This window comes from Eretmochelys imbricata, chromosome 2, assembly GCF_965152235.1.
Source record: "Eretmochelys imbricata isolate rEreImb1 chromosome 2, rEreImb1.hap1, whole genome shotgun sequence".
NCBI classification, from domain to species: Eukaryota; Metazoa; Chordata; order Testudines; family Cheloniidae; genus Eretmochelys; species Eretmochelys imbricata.
The window spans coordinates 90,679,261-90,685,503 of record NC_135573.1 but is presented as its reverse complement, the minus strand read 5'-3'; positions in this window follow the sequence as shown (position 1 = coordinate 90,685,503).

Below are 6,243 nucleotides of genomic sequence, written 5' to 3'. Positions count from 1 at the left end.
GTAGACAATGCTCCTGGCCACCCTGCGGCACTCCAGTTTACCCTGGGCAGTGGGACTCAGGCTTTGGCTTTGGCCCTAACAAGTTTAACACCAACCTTTGGGGTCCCGACCCACAGTTTGAGAACCTCTGGCAACAGTATACATACCTTCTCCCTCCTCTCTGTGTATAGAAACATATATTTTACACTTGAGGCACTGACAAAATAGAAGCATTTGGTACTGATTCACTAAACTGTATAGAGGATATTATCTGTCTTGTGTATATCCTAAAGAAGGTGTGTTCGAGTACATTCTCCATAAAAAAAATTAAGCCAATGGCTTTCTGAAGTATCTTTTTTTATGCATCTGAGTGACCCAGGGTAAACGTACTGGAGTTTATAAAAATGAATGTTAGTCAGAAATGTTAGGAATCCATATTAATATAGCATTTGAAAATTTCATTTGGTAAAATGTTTTTCTCTTACTTTCCAGCTCAGTGATGAAAACGAACAGCTACTTAAGAAGTTGAAAAGGCTGCGTAGAAAAAATCAACAGCTAGAAAATGATTTGGCTCAGATCCAGGAAAAACTGCATCTGGAGCAGTTAATGCATGACTGTGTCACAAGCAGAGAGTAAGAATTATTATTTCCCTGGATTAAAGTCTTGATTTGAGACACCTGTATGCAGAGGTGACATTGCCATGCAGAACTTGGGTACTTGTCCCCTGATGGCATCTTTTTAGATCAGAGGTTCTCAACCTCCCCACCCCGACCACTATAAAAACTCCACGGCCCAGCTATGTGTTTGCATATAAAAGCCAGGGCCAGCTTTAGGGGGTAGCAAGCGGAGCAATTGCCTCTGGGCCCCATGCTACAGGGGGCCCTGCAAAGCTAAGTTGCTCGGGATTCAGCTTCAGCCCTGGGTGGCTGGACTTGGAGCCCCAGGCTTCAGCATCATGTGGTGGGGCTTTGGCTTTCTGCCCTGGGCCCCAGCGCGTCTAATGCAGGCCCTGCTTGGCAGACCCCCTGAAACCTGCTTGCAGCCCCCAAGGGGGCCCCGGACTCCTGGTTGAGTACCACTGTTTTAGATGAGCCATTAAACATAATTTGTTCTGCTTATCTTTGTTGGCTGTCCGTGCAACGAAAAAAGGAGATGATAAAAGTCTTGGGGCACTGCTCAAAAAAGAGTAGAGGGCAATCCTGGTGCTCTGGACAAAATTCACACTGTGAGTGCAACAGCAAGTTGTAATATCTGTCTGTATGTGGCTGCTGCGTTTGCTTACTCAGTGTGCAACCAGTATCCAACTTAGTGTAAAGTGCTCTAGGATATTTTGATGGTAAATAAACCATCAGTGAGTGTAATGTGCAATACTTTAAGTATTAGTGTTATTTAAAACATCTGGATGTGAAGATTTGATTTTTTTTTTTAAAAGTTTTGGTGCTTTGAAAAGTAGCTAAATAGCATTCCATGTATCTCTGTGTGCGGTATTTTCAGTAGGACTTTCCATACAGAGTGAAAAACATGAGAAGTGTAAACTTGTATTTTGAGGTCAAAAGAAAAAATGTCTTCATTTATCCTTTCTACTTTAAAATGTCCCATCACAGTTTTGAAATCTGTTTGCATTGTTGAGTGGGAGAGAGACCATCCTTAAGCTGTTGCATTTATGTCAATTAAGTGTTCAGGTTCAAACAGAATCCCACTTATGGCACAAGGGAGCTGGCAGTCACAACAAGGAAATGAAAGTAGCAAGCGAAAGTGCCAGGTAAGTTCTTCTGGGGACTTGCTTATTTACAAGGTTAACGAAGCATGTCTTCTCTCACTGGAACTAGCATACTTTAAGAGTCTTACGTGGTGATTCACTTCTCTTGGGTAGAATATGGAGTATGTTATTCATGAGAAATGTCATATGGGTATGTGTGATGTTGCTTGGAAGTAACTTTCAGTGTATTTGAGGGCATTCAAATTCCCACATTATGCTATAGAAATGAAAATTCATTTTAAGTGTTGAGAAAGGAAATGCTTTGACAATGCTTCAGACAATGAAAGTAGAGAAAAATATTTAAGGATTGAGTAGAAATTTTTTCCACAACTCACTCTCTTAGGGAAAATAGAAGGAAGTGTGGAAGCTTAGGGAAAAATGGAAAGAAGTTGGGAAGCTTGTGGAAAGGAGAAAGATAAATTACATAATTTGAGGTTAGGAATCTAGAAGTATTAAATGTAAGTCATTCGTTGGACAGTGCACTGTCCAATATAAAACCACAGCAGTTAAATCATCTGATTGCTCTCGCCTGTTACTGTTTGAACAAGAAGTAATTTCTTTTACATTGGGGTTTGTGAATTATTGCTGAATATAAACTCTCATAACTGGCTTGTGATGTGAAGGGTACAGTTTTAGTTCAGTTCTCAGAAGGAGCATTAAGGCTGTCATCATGCAATTTGTAGTGCATACAGGGTCTGCTTTGCTTGCACGGTGCCCTGTTAAGTTCATTGGGACTCCATATAGGTGTAGCAGTCCATTCATGCTCCTATCAGTTGCAGGATTGGAGTTTTACATTTTATTTGTCAAGGTTTTGGATCAAATTAAAGATTTGAATACATACTTTGTAAGACAATAGTTATTGGGAAGTCACCAAGAATTTGCCTAAGTGGTAGGAATTCTCCTATCTTTGCTAATATCAAATGTTCATAATTAAAAATCCCTTTCACTGAAGTCTGAATTATATACAGTAGTTCCATTGACAAGAAGGAGGGAGACAGAGCCAATATCTTGATAAATGGTTTGCTTTCTCAGCACTTAAAATGAATCTGACTTTTACTGTGTTTTTAGCCCATCACTATTTTCTCTATAATAGTTAATGAGTATCCTTATTCAGGAGATAGTTGTAATGCATGTGTGGTAATGTTTATTCTCCTGTCATTTTATTGCACTGTTAAAACTTGTTAAGTGAAATAGGATACAACACATTTGTGCAGTTATATTTGTCTTTATTGGCGAAATGTAAAAAAATAAAATCTTGTACATCCTGAATATTTCTCATTCTCCCTTTTCTAACTCTAGTTGTGAGGTGTTTCTGTGAAGGTTAATAAAATAAGTTTAAAATGCCAATAATTCAATATAAGCACCCTATGTTTCATGAGACCGAGAAATAAATTTATCCATAACAAACCTTCAAAGAGTTTGTGTGTACAGCTTTATAGAAAACTGAGGTTTTATCATAGTGTCTGTTTCAGAAAGCACAGGGTTCTTAATATAGCCAGTTGCATTTTGTTCTCAGTAAGAGCCCAATCCAATACCCATTGAAGTCAGTGACCTTTGAATCAGGCTTGAATAGTCCAATCCTTAATCCATGAAGTCATTGGGTCTACTCATATGAGTAAGCATTGCAGGTATGAACCATACATTACTGTTCTTTGTTGATGTCTAGCATACACCTTTTTTTGTGAATCTGTTTTGGATTTATTTCATAAGAATGTTGGTATTTGAATGGACATATTTCTTATACAGATAACTTGGGTTATTGCCTAAGATTATGCTCTGTTTCTAGTAGTTAATGAACATGTTCATGGTGTAATAGGAGAAACATCCATGCATATTCGCTAGTTCAGTGGTTTTCAAACCTTTTTTCTGGGGACCCAGTTGAAGAAAATTGTTGATGCCTGTGACCCAACAGAGCTGGGAATGAGGGGTTTAGAGTGTGGGAGGGGCTCAGGGCTGGGCAGAGGGTTGGGGTGCGGGGCTGAGAGCTGCGGGGTGGGTTCAGGAATGAGGGGTTCAGGGTGTGGGGAGGGGCTGGGGCAGGGGGTTGGGGTGCGGGAGGGGATTCTGGGTTTGGGGGGGACTCAGGGCTGGGGGAGGGGTTCTGGGCTGGGGATAAGGAGTTTGGGATGCAGGAAGGGGTTCCCTGGAAGCGGCCAGCAGCAGGTCTGGCTCCTAGGCGGAGGTGCGCAAGCAGCTCCATGCGACTCTCGCCTGCAGGCACCAGGGAGTGTGGCTGGCAACGGGAGTATGGAGCTGGTGCTTTGGCGGTGGCAGCGCACGGAGCCCTGTGGCCTCCCTGCCTAGAAGCTGGACTGCTGCTGGCCACTTCCGGGGTGCAGTGTCGGAAAAGGTAGGCACTAGCCTGCCTTAGCTGAGCAGCACAGCTAATGGGACTTTTAACTTCCCAGTCGGCGGTGCTGAGCAGAGCAAGTCGACCCAGCGCCTCACATGCCGCAACCCAGTACTGGGTCGCAACCCACAGATTGAAAAACACTGTACTAGTTAATCTATGGACCTGATTTATGTAGACTCAGAGATATGAAATATAACTACAATCCAAAGGGTTTCCGTATAACTAACACATTACCAAATGCGAGCCGTTTTTTCTTTCTTTCTTTTTTTTTAAAGGATTCTAGTATGAAGGAATAAAATGGTAGTTTGCATACTATAATCATCAGTTCACACACTTTTTTCTGTTATCAGAATACTTCAGATGTATAATAACCTGCAGAAACGTTATGACAGAGAAATCAAAACAAACCAGGAACAAAGTGAAACAATTAAAAATCTCACTGTAAGTAATGACTGTTCAGTTTATTTCAAATAATTTAATGTGACATTTAAGGGTAAGTTTTGAGCTTTCCTAATATTTGTATAAATGGTCATGAATATTTCTCTTTTCATTTTTTTTTCTTTTTCATTTTCTCTCTTTTCCTTGAGTTCACAGGTGAATGGTCTTTGACTTTGAGAGTAAATTCTGTCACTGCTCTTTGGTCCATGACTTCAATGTTGATTGCCTTTAGGCTATTTTTGTAGATATTTGTAAGAACTGGCTCATTCTGACTGGAGTTAGTGTTCATCATATTGGGATAAACACCATTTTTGCTATTGCTAGAAAACAGAGTTGCATAATTGTTACGCAGTTTAAAAACTTCCTAATAATATTTCATAGTGAAACAACAAAAGAGATTTTAAAAATCCAGTTATGTAAAAATACAACAATTTTCCTTATCTAGTTGCTATTTTAGTATTTACTTTTAAAAATGTGGGACATGTTGTATCTGGCAATATTAAGTAATGTTGCAAACTAACATTTCCCATACATTTAAGTGCCTCTTCAGATTTATGCAGTCTGATTAATCATTTTTCAAAATAGAGTGTCATGGTTGTTGTGTGGCTGATATCAGTAGGTTCAGATCAGGACCAGTGTAAAATGTGAAAAAAATTGGTGTTTGCAGGATTTGCTCTTATCCTTCATGCTTTTGCTGGTAAATTCTGTTCTAAATTAGATAGTGAGAGCTTTGAATTGGGGCTCAAGAGATACTGTATTTCTAATCACATAAAGCTGAGATTGATTTTTTTTTGTACACTTCTGCTTTACATTTTCTAATTTTTTTGAACATAGATTAAAATTCATGAGCTAGAGCATCAACTTCAAGGACAAAAGCAAAGAATTGAGCAGCTGGAATGTAAAAAGGTCTCCCAGAAGGACAACGCTGTTTCTGGAGTAAGGACTCCAACAGCAGAGAGAGAAATAACATTATCTCACAGATGCATTTGTAAGAAGAAGGGAGCCTGTTCTTGCAAATATTTAGGTAATAGATATGTGTGGCAGTTTACAAAACAAACATTGACTCCCTGCTCTGGTGCTTTTATACATGTCATGTCTCATCAAAGAGGATGCATTTCATCCTAACGCATAGGGCTCACTCAAGGCCATGTGCTTCACTTAGCCCTTATTGTAGTATCTGAAGTGCTATTAATCTTTGAAAAGTTGCTGTCTGAAAATGGCCCTATCTGATCAATAGATCTACATTTGTGTGGATTTAGTCTCATATTTTTGTATTTTAGTGATAAAAAGCGTTTGCTGCTTTTTACTTTTGCTTAGACCTATAAAGCCAGTTTAGCTCTGGGAAAGGAGCTGTAGTCTATATCTTGTCTATCAACATTATTTGCTATGTTATAGTCAGCTGTACCTGTACGAACCCGTTTGAGGCAGTCTTGTTGCACAGGTATTCGGCATCATACTTTAGACTTCAGAATCTTAATTTTTGGTGATGTTGTATGAGGGAGAACCTAGCCAGATCTAACCCTCCATCTCCCCCCCTCACCCCCCCCCCTTTTTTTTTTTTTTACTGTAAACTTGGCACCTTTGTTATGGAAGCTAAAAGACAAACCTAGACCCTGCACAGTATAATTTTCATAGGGTCACTTTTCTAGAATAGAGCAGAGTGGAACAGGATTGTATCTAACTAATGGAGGAAACCTGCAGGGGAATAGTTTAT